Source organism: Pleurodeles waltl, chromosome 1_1 (genome assembly GCF_031143425.1).
Source record: "Pleurodeles waltl isolate 20211129_DDA chromosome 1_1, aPleWal1.hap1.20221129, whole genome shotgun sequence".
Taxonomy (NCBI): Eukaryota; Metazoa; Chordata; class Amphibia; order Caudata; family Salamandridae; genus Pleurodeles; species Pleurodeles waltl.
In genome coordinates this window covers 930,349,156-930,368,901 of record NC_090436.1, presented here as the reverse complement: position 1 = coordinate 930,368,901, position 19,746 = coordinate 930,349,156, and positions in this window count along the sequence as shown.

Here is a 19,746-nt window from a genome sequence, read left to right as displayed (position 1 = left end):
AATAAGGGACAAAGAGATAGCCCAGGGTCTAATGAAGTAACAACCACACCCAATTTAGACACGGTAAAAATCCTACCTATGAGAGAAACAGCTGGTGGTGTCTTAGTGCATGTGCCTTGGTCTAGGGGAGACATTTTGTCCTTTACGAATGATTATCCTAGGTTAAGAGAAAAAACGATTGAGTGGTATCAACAGACAGATAGATTCGTAAAGCTTGCGAAGTGTCTTTGGGAAGACTTGAATACTTTATTTGAGATCATTGTTCCGCCAGATTTGTGGCTCGAGTGCAAGAGAGGGGTAGATTGGCCTACGAAGGAGCCGGCAAGGGATAAGGTGACTGGAGCACCTTCTGAAGAGGTGATGAAATATTATCATAAAGTAATTGAGTTTTTGAAACAGAAGGTGTCGCCGAAGGTGACCGACTGGCAGAAAATCGACCGAACTTCTCAAAAGGTTAAAGAATCAATACATGCGTATTATGAGAGATTGTTGAAAGCATTCAAACATTACAGTGGTACTGAGACAATCGAACCGAAGGACATGAATCATCTTGTGTTTAGGTTTGTCGAAGGGCTAAGACCGGAGGTCAGCCAGATGATTAAAAATCATTTGATTTGTTGGCAAGCTAAACCGATTGATGAAGTGTTACAGTATGCGAAATACTGTAGTGATGAAATTGAGTTGAAGCAGAAAACGTTGAAGAAGAAAGTGATGGTGATGCAGATAAGAGCTGCACAAGCTGGAATACAGGGAAATGGTGTTCAGCAAATGATACAGCAACAACCGTAAATGAATGGTGTGTTTCAGGCACAGCCGAGAGGCAGAGGTCGAGGTTTTGTGAACCATAATTCTGATATGAATAATGTTGTTATTCAAAATGACGGTCAGGTAATGAAGAAGATGTCACCATGTCATGCGTGCGGGGGCATGGGGCATTGGAAACAGGATTGTCCGAATATGGTGCAGGATGGTACAGTTCAGCAGAGCATTAATGCCGGTACACTACAAAATTCACGAGGTCCAAGAATGAGACACCAAAACCCGAATTTTCAGAATAATTTGGTGCAAATGCCAGGGGTACAACCCATGCAGCAAATACAAATGCCAAGTTTCCAAACAGTGTCAGTACAACCAATACAACAGCAGATCCCTATGGTGCCTAGACAGCAAATGCAGTTACCCCTAGCTCCGATGGGACAGCAACAGGTGACGCTTCCTCAGCAGGTCACAGGCAAGGTAACAAACCAAAACAACACTGTACAACAATTCCCATTACGAGGTGAAAGTGACATGAATGAAGGATGGTCAGACGACAGCTCAGACAGTGAAGAGTGCAGGCTTGCAGCATCTTTAGAGGTAGATCAGAGAGGCCCATATGTAGAGGGAAAAGTAATGGGCTATAAGGTTTCATTTTTAGTTGACACAGGAGCTACACGCTCTACAGTTCGCAGTGCAGAAGTACCGAGATTACCTCTTTCAGGGCGCACCATGCGAGTGGTCGGAGTGGCTAACCAGTACCTGACAAATCCAATTACTGACCCAGTGCAGGTAGAAATTGGAAATTTCCAAGGCCTGCATAAATTTGTTGTATGTGACTCAAGCCCAGTGTCCTTACTAGGGAGAGACTTATTATGTAAGACCAAGGGGGTTATTCTAACTTTGGAGGAGGTGTTAATCTGTCCCAAAAGTGACGGAAAAGTGACGGATTTACCACCAGCCGTATTACGAGTCCATTATATCCTATGGAACTCGTAATATGGCTGGTGGTATATCCGTCACTTTACCGTCACTTTTGGGACGGATTAACACTCCTCCAAAGTTAGAATAACCCCCCAAATGTTCAATTACCTGTTCCAACGATGGAATAGAAGTACAGACAAACAGTGATGACGAAGGAGATGAGGGTCAATTCATAGAAGAAGGAGGAGAGACGTATGAAGATTACCCTCTAATTACTCTATTCCCAGTGTTTACCTTGATCGATCTACCTGCTGATTTACAAGGGTCTGTAATAGAGAAAGTGTGGGATTTGACTGGAAAAGAGGTTGGATTAATAAAGGGAGTAGGACCAGTCAAGGTGCAAATAAAGCCAAATGCAGTGTTCCCACAAGTGCCACAATACCATATGACTCAGGATGTCCTCATTGAAGTGACACAGATAATTGCAGATTTTCTCAGAGAGGGAGTTTTGAAAGAAGTTCTAAGCAGTCCGTGTAACTCACCTATTATGGGTTTAAAGAAGCCCTGTGGAAAGGTTCGAATTGTGCAGGATTTGAGAAAAATAAACGAAATTGTGATAAAATGCTGCCCTGTGGTACCTAACCCAGCGGTAATAATGTTCCAGGTTCCTTGTGATGCTGAATGGTTTACTGTAGTAGACTTATCACAAGCATTTTTCTCAATACCTCTTCACGAAGATAGCCAATTTTTGTTCAGTTTCAAATTCCTGGATAAGGTGTACAGTTGGTGCAGAATTACTCAGGGGTTTTCTGAGTCACCATCCATCTTCAATCAGATATTGAAGAAGGATTTGGAACCTCTTGTGCTGCCTTTCAATTCGACTCTTGTGCAGTACATTGATGATTTGTTGATTGCATCTAAAACCAGAGACAGCTGTAAATATGATACCATTGCATTGTTGAATCATTTGGGAAAGAATGGACACAAGGTGTCACCTAAGAAGTTGCAATACTGTCAAAAAGAAGTGAAATATTTGGGGCATCTGATTGAGAAAGGGTCCTGAAGAATTTCAAAAGAAAGAATAACAGCTGTTTTACAAATGAATCCCCCAACAACAAAGAGAGATGTCAGGATGTTTCTGGGAATGGTGGGTTACTGTCGCCAGTGGATACCCATATTTCTCGATCATTTCAAAACCCTTAATAAAATTGACAGGAAAAGAGGTCAAGGATGAACCATACACAATCACTTTGACAAAAGAAGAGCTTGAGTCATTTTTACAGCTGAAGGAGTGCATGTGCAGGGCTCCAGCATTAGGAATGCCTGATTATGAGAAACCTTTTCTGTTATTCTGTCATGAACGTGATGCTTGTTCTTTGTCTGTTTTAACACAGGTCCACGGAGATGCAAATCGCCCTGTAGCATATTTTTCAGCTACCTTGGACCCTGTCGCAGCAGCCTTACCGGGTTGTTTGCAAGCAGTCGCAGCAGTTGGTCAAAGCCTTTCACAATGTGAGGGCATAGTCATGGGATACCCTTTGACAGTATTGGTTCCACATTCTGTCGAAATTCTGTTGACACGAACAAAGACGCAACACATGACAAATGCACGACTTACCAAATATGAGACGATTATTCTGGGGTCACCAAATGTTACATTAAAAAGATGCACTGTGCTGAACCCGGCAACTCTACTTCCCAATGAGAATACAGAAATCAAAGATGGGGAAGAATTTGAGCATGATTGTCTTGAGGTGACTGAGCTCTGTACCAAACCTCGCCCAGACATACAGGATACCCAGTTAAAAGAAAACTATTGCATTATGTTCGTTGATGGGTCCTGTTTAAGAGATTCAACAGGAACATTGAGAGCTGTTTACGCAGTATGTACCATATCTGGCATAGTCGAGGCCTCCTGGCTCGAGAAAGTGTTTTCTGCACAGGTGGCAGAATTAATAGCTCTTACAAAAGCCTGCCACGCTGCTGTGAATTTGAAAGTCACATTCTATACTGACAGCAGATATGGATTTGGAATTGTGCATGATTTTGGCCAACTCTGGTCACAGAGGGGTTTCATGACATCCTCTGGTTCACCAGTGAAAAATGGAGAACAAATAAGAGATTTGTTACATGCGATTCAGTTGCCTCTTGAAATTGCCGTGGTGAAGTGCAGTGCTCACACCAGATCACAAGACTTTGTGTCAATGGGGAATGGTTACTCAGACCAAGTTGCAAGATTTTGTGCATTAAACTGTATATCATTTAAAGAACAGTGGGAATTGTTACCACAACCTGAGAACGACACGACCTTAAGCCTAGCATTACGAGTGGTTGATACCTTAGACGAATTAAAGACATTACAAAGCCGTGCTAGCAAAGAAGAAAAACGTTCCTGGCAGAAAATGCAGTGTGTACAAAGAATAGATGATAAGTGGGTTTCAGAGGAAGGAAAATTGGTTCTGCCAAATAGTCTTCTGTCACAATTTGCCCGATTATATCATGGGCAGGCACATTTAGGAAGAGATGCCATGATCAGATCTTTTAAAATTGATTGGTTTAATCCAAAATTCAGACATGCCGCAGAAATTACTTGTCACAGGTGCGTCATCTGTCAACAGATGAACGCTGGAAAAGGAACAGTGGTAACTTTGAGCCACATTGGAAGAGCTGGAGGTCCATTTAACAAAACGCAAATGAATTTCATTGAAATACCTGTTTGTGGAGGATTGAAGTACTTATTGGTGATTGTGTGTGTTTTCAGTCATTGGATTGAGGCATATCCCACACGTAGGAATGACAGTCTTACAGTTGCAAAACTACTACTCAGAGAGTTAATACCAAGGTTCGGGTTTCCGGTTTCTATAGAATCAGATAGGGGAAGACACTTCGATAATGAGGTGATTAAACTTCTGTGTGCCGCACTCAACATTGAGCAGAAGTTGCATTGTAGCTATCGCCCTAAAGCATCAGGACTAGTTGAACAGATGAATGGTACCTTAAAATCAAGAATAGCAAAAATGTGTGCAGCAACAAACATGAAATGACCAGATGCATTACCTCTAGTACTGATGTCTATGAGAAACACGGCAGATAAGAAAACGGGACTGTCCGCCGATGAAATCCTCATGTTGGATTACTGCAAAAGTTTGGCTGACGTGATTCGCTCTTTCTCTCACCAGGTGGAAGCTAACACATTGCCACCAATCGGCGAACCAGGACATTCTTTGCAAGCTGGAGATTGGGTGGTTGTCAAGAAGCACGTGAGGAAATCGCGTCTTGAGCCACGTTGGAAGGGGCCATATCAAGTAATATTGACAACCACTACTGCTGTGAAGTGTGCCGGGGTTCCCAACTGGATACATGCCAGTCACACAAAGAGGGTAACGTGTCCTGTTGAAGAGGAACTTGAAGATTCCGGTACAGCAACTTCAGGAGGAGAAGTCTCAGAGTCAGAGTTTAGTCAAGAAAGATCTGAGACTACAGGAGAGCCCACTGAGAACAGCCTCGTCCCTCAAGCTGACAGTGAGTTCGAGAGAGGTGACAGAGTGCCTATCTCAGTTGAGGCAGCAGGAGAACTAAGACAGGGAGAGGTTCTCCCAGAAGTAGACGAATACAATTCAGAGCCTGAATACAGTGTAGAACCGGAAGACGACAGAGAAGGAGAAGTTGTAAATTTAAATCGAAACGGATCAAAGTCTTCTGAACCGATTGCAAGTCCGTCAAGAGAAAACACCATATCACAAGAGGAGGGTGCTGTCCAACGTCCCGAAGGAAAACACCAAAACAAGACACACAGAGGTGATAATTGGCCAGACAAGTCACATCTTAGAATAAGAGAAATAGCAAACGAGACAATAATAGAAGAAAGCAATACTTCACAGGCAGATGATCTGAGTGAAGGAGAACAACAAGGTGAACGAAAATTAAAAAGAAAGAGAATAGCAAACCGAAGATATGCAGGTCCTGAATGGGCATATGCTACAACCTCTGAATGGCAACAAGAATTCTTAGCATTCTGCTTTGATCGAGAAGTGCCAGGCCAATACTACGGTACCTGAAGGTATTCTACAAAAAAACTTGGATAAAATTGAAATCGCGAAAGCTGAAAAGAGAAAGAGACTTTAGAAAACTACCGGAAAGCGACACTAAACCTGGATTTGACTTCAAGAAACCTGATTACGACAAGCTGCTAACCTGAATTGACGAAAAGGGTCCTGGAGTGAGTGAAGACGCTGTAAAATACGCAGAAAGAGTTTGCCTTCTTGAATTGATTGTTGATCTGCTATTCTGATTCTATACAAACATGGCTTATAGTACCAAAGGAAGTAAGGTGTGTGGTTGGTTAGGACTTATGATAGGTGTTGTATGCGCAATAATGATTGTGGGAGTGATTGTAGGAATGCCATGGAGAGAGAGTGAAACTATTAATGCAACTTCAAAACCTGAGACTACTACTACTAATAAACTATCACCCTGGGAGAAATCTGAGCAAGATACCAGACATCAGCATGAGGGAACTAATGTTAAAGGGGAACTTTCTTCTAATGTCTTCTACCGCTTACTAAATGAGTATGTGGAAACTATGGATGCGGAAGATTGTTATGTGTGTACTAAAATTCCTTCATCTGTACAGGAGGGAGTTACTTATCATAGCCTCCCTCTTACTTATGGAATTAGTTGCAGCTTGCTATTAACAAGATTTTATGATCAAGAGCATGTGCAATACTTTTATTCAAATTTGGATGTTGTGTTTTCTTTTGTGCCTGTAATTGAATTCTTAAATAAGTTAGCTAAAGAGCATGATATTAAAATAGTTAGAGGGTTCTTTGAGCCAACACTTACATTTGGAACTGCTTATGCACATGGCAATAATTTGACTTGCTTACTGTCTCCTGTAGAGAAAAGCTTTTTAGATCCCACAGATGATAGACGTAAGGCATTGAAAGAAAGGTTAGAAAAAGGCTTAGAAAAACGTACTTATGGAAATGATTATGCTTACACGGCAATTAAAACACAAGGCAAACTAGCTATAGATGCATTACACGTAGGTAGACTGTGTATATATAGGCCAAAATCTGATCAAGACAATCTGTTTGTAGGTACAAGTGAATGTAGACATTTGTTTCTGTTTCAGAGTAAATGGACCTTTATGTTAAATGGACAAGACCCAGCGATTCCTGGAATCTATTACATCTGTGGGTTAAATGCATATTACCATCTCCCTAAGGGATGATATGGGACATGTTATTTGGGAATAGTATTCCCAAAGATATACCAGATTGATTACTTAAAACAGATACCTAAAACTTCTAAATTACAACATACTAGACAAAAGCGAGAATCAGTGGCGGCTGTCATTGGTGACATATTTGGAGCTATAATCCCATCAGTAGGGGTTATCTTGAATTCTATGAAAATTCAAAAGTTGTCTACTATTGTGGATAACATGCTGACAAATTTTACAGGAGCTATACTTCTGATGGATACTGAACTTGCTGCAGGAAGAGCTATGACTCTTCAAAATCGGCTTGCTTTAGACATTCTTTTAGCAAAGAGTGGAGGTGTGTGCAAAATGCTTAATGAACATCATTGTTGTTCATATATACCAGATAACAGTAAGAAAATTAGAAGCATGCTTACTAACCTTACTAGAGATAGTACAGATTTGAAGGATCTAAAAGAACCTGGTGTTTGGGAAAAATTTGGAAAAGGAATTGCCCGAGTGGGAAGCTGGTTTACCAACATTTGAAATGGGGTGCTTGCAAAAATTATGATATGTCTATTAATTGTATTGCTTTGCCTATTAGGATTATGGGGGGCATGCAAAATTAATGACAAAATAAAAAGAAATTGGTCTAAAAGAGCCCGACAAAATGAAGAAAGTGAAAGAGAGAAAATGTTCAATGAAATATGGGAAAGCTCACATAAAGGGCAAGATGTTGAAATGCGTATCATGCGCAAGGTGAAAAATTAAGATCAAAAGATTGTGTGATGACGAGCGTCATCAGAGGAGGGACTGAGAGAGCGTAGTTTAAATATTACATATTATAGACATGAAATGCTTATGTTTAACAATGCTGCATTAATAATATTATTCATTGAAATGTATTCATAAACGTGGAGAATTGTTCACCTGTGTAAACTAATGTTAACTATAAGAAATAATCATTTATATTATGCCCAACTGAGCACATTAAAACGTATAAAACTGCATTCATTAGAACTCGTATATCTTAAGTTAGCGTGAGTCGAGAACTAGCTGTTTAACTCTCATATTAAAGCGTATTTTTCTGTTTCTCCAGTGTGCTGACTTGCAAAAGACCATGACCCAGCGATTGTTCTTTTCCTTACTTGTTCGCAACATTGCTGAATTTTCCCATTCGCATGCTAGTGGCTTTAGTATAAAATTTAGGGACTTCAAAACAATTATGGACACTTCCAATGACGATAAATCGTGGAGAAGAGAACTTTTGACCTGACGTGTGCCAAGGAAATGAAGTAACCCCGGTTGTGCCACCTACGAAAAACGTCAATTATGAAGACCAATTAGGATTTAGAGAAATATTGTGAAATGACAAATGCATTACTTAATGGCTAATTTGATTGGTTACCGACAGTGGGGTGTAGTGACTGACCAATAGAATTTTGGGGGAATGTATTTTGGGAAAAGGGATAAAAACCCATGACACAAGAGGCATTGAGCATTAGGTAGGGAATGATATCAATTGCATCCAGAAACTCTGTCACTCTATTTGGTGACTTGAGACTTAGACAACCATCCTTGCCCATAGACTGCCCCGTTACACTTTCCCCCTTAAGGGGAGAGTGTCCCTTGTCATTAACTTAGATAGACTGACGGTGATCTAACTGATGTCCTGAAGATGAAGACTGATCCTGTATGCTGACCTATCTCGAGGAGGGTAATTATTATTAATGAAATCTATTTGCCTTTTCTTTCTAGGTACCAACTGCTGTATGTTTTGATTAGAGATCTTAGTTAGATGTTTTCCAAATTGATGTTCTAAATTATTTTGCATGAAGCCCAACATGCTAATGCTAATTTGAGGATAGATGAGGTATTCATTATGACTGACGGAACTGACGTGACTGACGTGGTGCTATGCTGAACTAAGACCTTTAGGAGGTATTATGTATCGCGATCTGTTCTTATTCGCATGATTATCTTATGTTCCTGATCTTTACATTATTGAAAGCTCATCATAGTTGTCACCTTGTGATTATGTGTATATGCTTCTTGGTTTCGAGATTAATGCATTTGCTATTAGATTGTAATCAATAGGGAATACAATTTCACTAATCTCCATTAAGGTGTGGTTATTCGTGACTGAAAGGTCATGATTGCGCCAAAGGATTATTAATGACTAAAGTGAAATATATTTTGGTGTTAACTGTTGACAATGTTATTGACATATTGATTGACATATTGATCAGTTACCTCGTCTTACGGTGTCTCACCACTGGGTCCAAAGATTCATCGGCCTAAAATGAGTCCTGATGTGTATAAATTAACATAGACGGACGCGTTAACAATACTTTTTTCTACAGCAAGGTTGGTCTTCTTTTTTTGTGCCTTACGATGGGTTTTTCAGTCATCAAATCTGGAGTGTATTGTGTATCTTGGCTCTCCTCCACATTATTACTTCTAGGTCCAGGAGTAGGACCTTCGGCAGACAAGTAATCTGGTAGTCCTACCAGGATGTTCTTAGCCAAAGCTGTGATTTTTGTGGGATCTTGACATACTGAAGGGACCTTGCTATGATGTGCTGTGAGTGTGCACTCCGTAGCCATACGTACTGGGAGAAGTGGGACCTGTGAGGGTTCCATTAAAACTTGAGCGGCAGAGTAGTAGCTAATTTAAATGACCTAGCCAATAAATCAGACTGAAGAATCTTCTTCAGGTCATCAGGAAAGTCACCAAGGGCTGTGGGTAATGACTCCAATTTGTTTGAAATAGGGGAACAAGTACAAATGGGACGCGTGGTTTCTGCTGTTTTTTTTAGCTTTCGTTATCAGGATATTTACGTTTGGTATCTTTGTATTGATCCCAGAAATGAAAACTTCCATGTTGTTTAATGGGGTAATTTGAGGGCCCATTTTCACTGACTGAGAGTTAAAACCCTCGACTGTCGAAAGAAAGGTTCCTAGAAGAGCCACTCAGACATTCACGGAGTCAGTCACCATCTGAATGATACTAGCTGCGCCCAGTCAGTGAGTCTTGGTTTGAGTGGGGTTAGAGAGGATTGACTGTTCCCTTATGCTGCATGCTTCCCTGTATTTTAGGTGTGTTCCTTTTCTATGTTTGTGGAACGGTGTACTTCATTATTGTTATTGATTATATTAGGGAGAGTGTACACTGGACCCGTAATCTCCCTGTTCCCTCTTTTATTATTTACATTTAGTACAGCAGCTTAGCTGTGGGAACTTTCTTTGTCTCCCAAGAGGAGCACTTACTCCGCAGGTTCTCAAAATATGGAGGACTTTCAGGGTCTGAGTTTTGATGACAAAGTTGTGTCAGCGATATTACAGACTCCCTCCATCCTCAATAGTGATGGATCTGGCCCTTTGGGTAGTCTCAAGGAGGACTGGGACAAATTGTTCTCCTTGAAGCAGGATTTGATCAAAACCATCATGCACAGCACTATTATGACTGAATATCTGGGGTGCCAATATTGCTCTTAACGGACTGTTGGTATCCAACATGCCACGGATCTTCCTACAAGATTTAGCGTTTAGGAAGGATTGGGCACAGATCATGTGGAAGTGTACCAGGGACTGGTTGGTCCTTATCATCAACACATCCAAACGATTAGCCGAGTCTATTACAGTACAAATTAATTTTGTAGAGAGTACCATCAAAACAACAGTAACTCTGGCAGCATTTAAGAGTCATCTCACTGAAATTAACTCTGAACTTAAAGAGACAAAAGATTTTTTGACCCAACAAAAGATCTCTAAACTACAGAAAGACATCAAGAAATTTGATAGTTAAAAGGTGTATCCCTACATTAAAGAGGACTTTGAGACTGATGCTCAATCCCGGTCTTCTGATGACTCCACCTCTTCCTATAGAAAACCTAAGAGTTACAGAGGCAGTTCATCTTCTGATGGGTAGAGCACAGATGATAATGTGCCTCAAACCTATGTGCACCCCGACAATATCCGATCAATCAACCTATGATTTGGCAGCCTCCTTATCCTTTTTTACAACCCTGCCCGATGATGCCTTTTGTACCTTTTTTAGTCCGCGGCCGGGGCAGAGGAAGAGGCAGAAGGTGAGGAAGAGGCAGGAGGGGACATTGGAACAGAGAGGAGCCACAGATGGTCACTCGGAGTCTGGGCAAAAACCCACCACAGAGGACCTAGTGGTCAATCTATCAGTAAGGCATCTTACTGTAGATGAAAATAATGCTCTCAATAATGGCTTGGGCTTTGTGTCCACACCACCTGAGGATTTTTTTTCGCTTGAATTGCGAACTTTCCCAATTTTATAGGAAGATACGTTTGAATTTATTTTTCAGGGACAAACCGTCAGATCCACAAACTATAGATTCTGGTTTTAAAAAAACGTCCACTTTTGTTCTTCCCCCACAAGCCATACCATGTGAGGTTCTTGCCTTTGAAAAAGCAGTCCTAGCTGATCTTAACAAGTTACGTCCTAAACGTTCGTTTATTAATCTACCTACATCGGAAAGGAACGCACTTAAGGCTCTAGCATCGGATCAATCTATAGTGATCAAACCAGCTGATAAGGGCGGAGCTATAGTCATTATGAACTCTGATGACTATAGACAGGAATGTATTCGCCTTTTCAGTGATACCACCTATTATACTCCTATTCGTCATGACCCTACTGAGAGTTTGCAGACCCAGATTGGGTACATGATAGAGGAAGCTCGTAACAATGCTTGGATTACTCATAGAGAAGCTGAGTTTCTTGAGACCACACATCCATGAACACCTTACTTCTACTGTCTTCCTAAAATACACAAGGACAAGTTTCCCCCTCCTGGACACCCCATAGTATCTGGAATTGGTTCAATTTTAGAACCTCTATCAGTATTTTGTGGCCATTTTCTCCAACCCTTGGTGAGGGACTCTAGTACGTTACTGAAGGATACCAAAGATGTCCTCAATCTGATAGAAACCATTAATTCCACAGTAGAGGTCCATGCTCTCATTACTCTGGATGTGGAGGCCCTTTCACCAACATACCACAAGATGCTACCCTCCAAGTGGTAGAGAATGCCCACTTACAATGTATTTGGAATTCTCCTACTCCTGTGCAGTTCATTACGCAATGCGTTACTTTAGCGATGACAACATTTGTTTTTCAATTTGAAGATTCTCTTTACCATCAAATTTGTGGCACTTCCATGGGGAGTACCTTTGCTCCAAGCTTCGCCTGCCTCTATATGTATGAATTTGACGGACAATTCATTCTACCTACTACCAACCCATTTCATGATCACATCAAACTATGGCGGAGGTTTATTGATGATATTCTGATTGTGTGGCATGGAGCCCTTGGAGATGTAGAGCCCTTCATACAATGGATAAATACCCTTGATCCTTATCCTAATTTTACTACTCATGTTTCTATGTCCCATGTCGCCTTCCTTGATCTCGTGATTAAGAGAGACAATGGTAAATTGACATCCAGTACATATCATAAGAACACTGACCGCAATAGTCTATTACTCTACAATAGACATCATCAGAAGGCTCTACGTGACAATTTACCCTTTGGTCAATTCCTTAGACTGCGTCGCAATTTTAGCACTACACAGTCTTTTGAGACCCAGGAAAATGATCTCAAGGCTAAACTATACGAGAGACACTATCTGCTCCATGTCATCAGTTCTGCCTATAAGAGGGCTCATAATAACCATAGGGACGCTCTACTGATGCCCACTACAAAGGTACCTGAGACCCAACTAACATGTGTTTCTACTTATACCCCTTTGTCCAATTCTGTTAAGAAATTAATTAATAAAAGATGGACAATTCTACTTAGTGGCGGGACCCAGGTGCAAAAGCCCCTGTTCGCATTTAAGAGGACTGCAAACATTAGGGATCTGGTGGTGCATACCCGCCCTCGCAGTAACCCAGATCGGCCCCAACAGACTACTCTATGGAATCTCCCTCCAGTAACTGGCCATTATCCATGTGGCACATGTAATGTCTACCCCTTGACAAAGCGCCTCGAGAAATTGGATCTGGACCCAATTGGTGTTTGGCACCTGAATAGACACACTAGCTGTGACACACGTAACTGCATCTACATGATCACTTGCCTGTGCGGATTACGGTATGTGGGCATGACCACCACATCAGTTAAACATAGGATCAATGAACATCGTAGTGATATTGGGTGCGCTCGCTCAACTACTAAATTGAGCGTACATTTTTTGGTGGAAAAACATGGCCCTGATGACTTATGGTGGGTGGTGCTACAACCTCCTCAATTAACTCAAAATGATTCCAGGATCCTTTTTAGGTTCGAACAACGTTGGATTTTCACCCTTAAGACACATGTCCTGGGACTCAACAATGATATCCCTTGGGGTAACATAACACTATGACTAAACACTAGTGCCGTGATTCTTGCACATTCAGTATCACATAGTGAGAATTTTCCCCTTTTGGCCATATATATATATTTTTGAGAATGTGGCCCATCTACCCTTTTTTGGCACTTATATTGTGACAGATTATGCTATTTCCATGGTTTAGACCATTATGGATATTACATGTTGGACATCCTTTTTCATACTAATATTTAGCTATGGACCCTAGCTTGCCCTATTTTTAGCATGGGGTGGGCAAAATTAAATAACTTGCATGTCCGGGGTATTAGACTACTATTACTTGACTTTTATGTTTTGTTGATATACCATCTGTATAGATATGCCGATACATTGCTGATCGACATTAACGCCACTAGTTCTATTGTTATTACAACTGTCTATGAACGCATGTGACATTGGACGTCCTATAGGAATGTTGGCCTCGGCACCTAGGACTAGCTTTCTTATTTGTTGCTAGTCCGTTTTTTATTTTGATTGGGCACGTGACCGCGCAAACCCAATCGGAACACCGGCAGCACTTCCAGGTTCCGCAGCACTCTGCAGTTCGCTCCATTTTTTAAAATGCTGTGACTAGGTTTTCCTGCTGTCTGCAGGAGCGTAGCCCCCGGGTAGGTTCCCGGTCTGAAATGGCTGTATGAGCAAGTGAGTATTCACGTCTCCTCTTTGTATATTTGTTCCTTTTTTCTCCAAGTGATTACGAACTCTGTTTCCCTTGTTTTATTTGCCCTCCACCTACAGTATTTGTGGTCAGTATGATGAACTCTGCTATATGGATATGGGGATAGCATTATCTTACGACTCATAATCCTTATGCTTTTTTGATTGGGTCAGTGTGATTTTTATATTTATATTTATTTTTCTTTACATTATTGGATTATGTGACTTTTTATCCTGAAACTACGTATGAGCCACGATTCCAAATATGTTTGTGACGACCAACGTTACATGCCTATGCCTCTCTAATTCTGTGCATATTGTATACTTTTGTTCAGTAACACATACCTGTTTCTGGGCGCACTTATTCCTATGGAGCCTGTGCCATAATTTGGGACGGTAAGCTCATATGTGCTTTTGACTGTCTTCACCTCTTATTATTCACGAGCACAGATGTTTATTATCACATGCCTGTTTCTGAAACACAACCTGCTTATTATTATATGTACCATTGCTTTTTATACCCTACAGGGCGACTTGCTGACTAAGACTGACCACAACGTGCAGTTACTATGAATAAGTGACCGTAATTATTTTGTTTTACTGTATCTGTACTGGACCTGGTCACTATCTGTTAGAAGAAGATATATTTTTTTGGTCCTGAAGAAGCGTCACTGGACCCTATGTGGCCACCTGGATGTGAAACATGTTGTCCTGGCACCCTCGGAATTTGGAATAGTGTCCATCTTCCTGGATATGGTATGTGAGTGCAGCTGAGCATTATCTCTATAAGCACTCTCTATACTTTTTTAATCTTGGCCTGAACCACTTTCTGAAGTATTAAATGTGATGGGTCTGGTTTAGAGCCAATTTTGTATTTCACATTTCTTTCTCTCCTCCACACATCTAGAGTTAGTGTCCATTGCAGGCACCTCCACCATTGGTAGATAAATCTCCGGTTAAGAGCCACTTCCTTTTTCTTAAAGGTGTGGCCCGTCAGACATTGCAGTGCTGGTCTGATGAGGAGCTTGCCCAGTGATGAAGCTTGACATTCTATTGGATGTATGAGGGCTGTTCCGCTCCTCATGATGCATGCTTCCCTGTATTTTAGGTGTGTTCCTTTTCTTTTTTGTGGAACAGTGTACTTCACAATATATCATTGCCATGTATAAGGGGGTGATTGTCAGCCCTGATTTATTCTTCATTGTATAAGCTCTAATTGTGTTTAGTCTACAACTGTATATGTTGTTCCATCCTCCAACGAATGATGGCATGCTTCTATTATTCTATACGGTTATTATTTGAAACATTGCAGGAACAGAATAGTTTTTGGAAACGAATGGTTTATATTATTTTAAAATAATATTCTTCCAGAAATATATGTTCACGAGATGGTACAATGTCAGGTCTTACATACTAGAAACGTAAATGAAAGATGAGTACGTACTTTTACCTGAGGTCACAAAAGGTCCTTGATTCTTGATCAGCATGCCACGAATTACATGGAAGACGTACACAGGCTTAACTTTAACACTACGGAAATTAGGTGTAGTGCAAATAGGATAATTCCAGGCCAGGTCCTACAGAGAAAAGCACATTTGTATGTTAGGTTGGAAAGGTGGGGGGTGGTTTTACTGCTTGTGGAAGCAGTTTTTTGACTGGTATTGGGTCGACCATGTTTGCTGACTCAACACTTCAGTACTTTTAAAAAACAAACAATGCAAAACAAATGGTTTTAAAAGATTCCCAGTTAGATCATGCTTGCTTCAAAACCATTTGATTTTGAATTTGGATGGTTGTTGTTTCTTGCAGGGTCACCACAAGCAACACTGACCTTAAGGGCATCAGAAGCAAGAGCAATGAGGTGTCTGCTATATCACGGATTAGGAAGTCCAGTATTTACATGATACAAACTTTTCAAAATATAAAATTAGTATTTCTTTATAATGTGACCTTAGCTGCATTTCAGTTTACTATATTAAATTATACAATGGTATGAAGTGGTTATTGTTATAAGTGCTACATTTTATTCGTGGTCATAGAGATATTCATGTTCCCACCACACATGCTCTGATGACAGTGCTATCAGCAAACTAAGAGAACAACCAGTTTTCTCCTCTGTTTTTTATATTTCTCTACTAAACCTATCTCCCTCTCTGTCCACTTCTGCCTCTGACTCTGTCTCTCTACCTTGTGTCATTGTAAGGATTATTGGAATCCCAAGCAAGACATCAACTGTTTTTGTGTGATGTGTTAATCTCCATTTTAGTATTGGTTGGCATCATACAGACATGAATCTTTAGGACATGGGTAATAAAATTAAAATTTGATCCATAAAGGGGCCCTCGAGTATTTCTTGCCCGGGGCCCCCAAATACCACGAGAAGAAACTGCCATGAAGGAAACAATTTGCTGGGGTTGGTAAAGGTTTCCTGGGTTCACATTGTACAATTAAGCCACTACATACTGGTCTTTTTCTCTCTCCGATTTTAGATCAAAGCGTAATACCTTTTGTTTAATTCATAGAAACACTAAATTGGCGTACTGTGTTCAATACATTCAGGCTAAGCAATGTTTCACAAGGACTGGTGAGGCATTGTTTGGGTAAGGTGATGTTTTAATGCAGAGCTAAAATGAAAAACAGAGTTCCCACCCTAGGTCACTGTATATAGCCCATGTGTTCCACATTCCTAAAAGTGTTTATTCATTGTCGAGTATTCTTGAAATTATCTATACACTCCGTCTCAACCCATCCAACTATTCATTCATTTTCATTGCTGTATGCAGCCCTGCCTCCAATCTCCATCTTTCCATCCACTGACGGGACAACAGTCTTTAATGAAAATGTGTTGTAAAACACACTTTACTTGCAATTTTACAAAAAAATGGAAGGCGAGAGAACCTTCCTAAACCCACCTCGAAATAATCAGGCTTATTGTCTGCGCACGTTCGCTCAGTGCATTATGAGGGCTGATCTGACAAAAGTTGCCAGAGCTATTTTTGGTTTCCAGTCCGACCCTCCTAATACCTGACAATATCTAACATAGTTTGCAGCATGCACACAAGATGTTGACTGTGCACAATGAGACAACTGCTGAGGACATAGATGTCACTCAAGCCACACCACATACGCTATGTCACTGCAGACATTGCTACTCCTGACAGGTTATGAATCTCACAAGCTCACATTCATTACTGTTACTCTCAGGAATACATTCTTGTGTGACAGCCTGTCAGAGAACACAGGCTGTATCCATCTTGTGTGTTGCATCATTATATGTACGACGTCTTCTGCTTCCCCAAATTTCCATTTTTTGCACCATCATTGTTTTTCGCATCATTAGGGAATTTCACATACCTTGCTGAATACTTAAAACTCCATCCGTGACATCCACTTGGTTTTGCGGTGTATGTTCTCGTCAACCACAGAGAAATTGTAAATGTATGATTTCTTTCCAACCTTTCACAGATGTGTACAATGGGATGGAAGGGGTATATTAAGAAACATCTAACGTGATTATGTAACTTCTACTGCACCTTCGTTCAATGCACGTAATTAAACAGGTCCCCACAGGTGGGTGAGATATATCGAGCAGAACCTAAAAATTCAAAAGATGATCAGTGTTCTTCACTGAAATTTCCCTGGGGAAATGCTATTTCAGCCTCAATTTTTTGTCTAAAATGGAGCAATTGTTTATCTCTGGTAATATGAATAGAAGGATGTGTCACTATACTAAATACGAGAGATAAGGGAACGATTCGAGCCTGAACGACCACTGAAGCAGAATAATAAGGACTTGTACGATTTGAAATAATGCCCACCGTCTAAGCACCTTTCACTGCAGGACAATACTTTCCCCCTCATAAAAAAAGTGATGCAAAACGGTATTAGCATTGCTGCTCATGTACGGTCTGAAATTTTCTCATCATAGAGGTTTTACTACTAGCTGAGTGGTAAATAAAAAGATACAGTGAAATTATTGCACAGAAATATTAGTGGTTTTATGACGTGTATGTTTGTGTGTGTGTGTGTGTGTGTTTTTAACCCACAATGTGTGGTCCGGATAGGTGTATGTCCGTGTGTTTCTTGGTAATACTCATGCATTCATGTGATTACCCCACGTGTGAACATTAATATAGTCTACCAGTAAGTCACTGCACCTAGCACAAACCAACAGGAGTGTTTCTTGAGAGCAGTCATACCTCTGGCAAAGACTGCAATTGTCTATCCTCTGTTCCAATAATCAATTCATATTCAATTCCAGGATGTTTTCTGTTGCATGGCTCCTAATATGTCTACTGTAGGGGTTGAAGGGATACGGATCACAAAGAATTCCAAGAAGAAGATACTGGGCGAGAGTATGTGTAATCAAGAGTCTAGTCTGTACTATTGGAGTTTCAACACTTTAAAATGCTTTATGAATATGGCTTAAAATCCAAGGTTTGTAATTAATTACCAAAAACCTGAACTGCGAGAGTTGGGGATATCTACTGTAACCTTTATCCCCCCCCTTTGAAAAAGGACAGTTTGCTAGCAGGTGGGACCACCATTTTTTGATTAGGGAACTATGATCCTACCTATGACCTGCTTTGCGTACAATATACCTGTTGTTTAACAAGGATTCACAATATCATCTTAAGGATTTGGGGGGCTCGGGACAAAACATATTTTGGGTTTCTGTATGGAACAATTTTTTTGCCTGCAACCTTAAGTTCGTATGATGGCAAATAATACTAAAATATATGTTGCACCTTCCAAGACTACAACCGGTACCCTTGGACTCCTCTCACAGTGACGTGCATGCTCCTAAGGACACAGAGGGTGGACATCATCAATATAGACTGTCCTGAGGTCCGTCCTGCTGATGCAATTTGGAGGAGGTAAGACCTTGCCTTCTCTGAGATCGATGGTACCCCTGTGTACTATGTCTTCTTCACCTCCTGAGGCCTCTGTGCACTCTGCAAAATTACTTAATGCACAGCCTAGCCCAGGTCCCCAGCACTCCATCCTGCAATGCTCAACTCGCTGAGTTGTTCTCCGGTGGTGTGGGACCTTCTTTTGTTGTGCTGCATCAACTGCATTTTGCACCTCCTTTGTCCCTGGATCCTGTGACTCCTGGGGGTCTGACTGGCATCCTGAGGGCTCGCTAATGTGCTGAGAGCCTCCCCTTCCTCTTCACACAGAGATGAGGCCCCCAGGTCCCTCCTGGGTCCATTCAGCGCCATTTTGATGCAAAATGCACTTTTGTTGTAGCCAAGGCTTCTTGGTGACTTCCAACACTAAATCACATCTGCAACATTCTTCACGCTGTGGGACATCTTTCGCATTATGCAAGAACCTGCTGGAATCTTCTTAGGGTGCATTCCTGCAGTCTTTGACTAACCGGGGACTCTTATTTTGCCCGCTCTTCTGGGTTGGCAGGGGCTCCTGTCCTTCCTGGAACTTCTTTCGACTTCTGGACTTGGTCCCCCCTCCTTTGCAAGTCTCCAGGTCCAGGGATACAGCAGTTGTTCTTTGCAGACTTGGTTGGTTGCTGCAAAATCCCAATCACGAGGTGTAGTGTTTCCTAAGGAAACTTGCAGTACTTTACGCCTGCTTTTCTGGGCTCTGGTGTAGGATAATTTACTTGCCTTTACTGTATTCTTACTCTCCCAGTGATTCTGCACACACTACACTTGTCTAGGGGGAAATTCATGATTCGCATTCCACTTTCTTAGTATATGGTTTGTGTCGTCCCTAGACCTATTATCTCCCATTGCAATATATAGAATTTCCTTTGCTTGCATTGGTTTATGACTATAAA